Source organism: Crocuta crocuta, unplaced genomic scaffold (genome assembly GCF_008692635.1).
Source record: "Crocuta crocuta isolate KB4526 unplaced genomic scaffold, BGI_CrCroc_1.0 scaffold241, whole genome shotgun sequence".
Classification (NCBI taxonomy): domain Eukaryota; kingdom Metazoa; phylum Chordata; class Mammalia; order Carnivora; family Hyaenidae; genus Crocuta; species Crocuta crocuta.
Genome location: NW_027527807.1, coordinates 3,148,521 through 3,149,226, shown reverse-complemented (window position 1 = coordinate 3,149,226; position 706 = coordinate 3,148,521). Strand labels below are relative to the sequence as shown.

Genomic DNA, 706 nt, shown 5'->3' with positions numbered 1-706 from the left:
GGCCCTGGGAGGTTAAAAAAAAAAAAAAGGCCCTTTCCTTTTGATAAGAGACTTATTTGGGGGATTAGAAAAATCATACAGCTCAGGAATAAGGAAAATTGGAAGACCCAATGCACAGTAGCCTTGAGCTGTTTGAAGCAAGTTGACAAACGAACACCTAGCTTTTCATCTGTGTTTTCCCATGGAAATTGGCAATATCTACTGTCTTCTTTTTTCCCCTCATCTCTTCTAGACTGACTGTGTGACCTTGGGTAGTCCATTGGGTCTCTTGGGGCCCCAATCTTTTTGTCTTTTCATTGAAGGGATAAGACTTCCTGGTTGGCCTCAAAGGGCCCTTCCTGCTTGGCTGGGTATGAGTCGCTGGGGACAGTAAGAGAAGGAGTCGGGCACAGGGATTGCAAAAGGGGCTCCTCCTAGGCTTGCCTTCTGCATTGGAATCACCAGGGATATCACCAAATCTCCAAGTATTCCCATCCAGACTCCATTTCCCCTGGAATGCCAGGAACGACTACGTGCCCCTCTGCCTGGGAGCTTTTCCCTTTTCAGTCTCCTTGAAATTCTGGGAGAAAAAGGAAGTTCCCTTCCTGTTTGACTCCCTGGGATGTGGGACTACCAATCCCTTCCTACAACAGAGATGGCTTGTCCTTTCTTGGTCTTCTCCAAGTCTCCCGGGATAAGATTCTTGTAAAATGATGAGCCTTGACCC

General features: G+C 47.2%; 1 protein-coding gene across 1 annotated transcript in view; it reads left to right on the top strand.

Moving 5' to 3' along the window:
- The window catches only part of ADGRG4 (adhesion G protein-coupled receptor G4), a 105,396-nt gene that overhangs the window by 65,406 nt on the left and 39,284 nt on the right, over nucleotides 1–706 (top strand).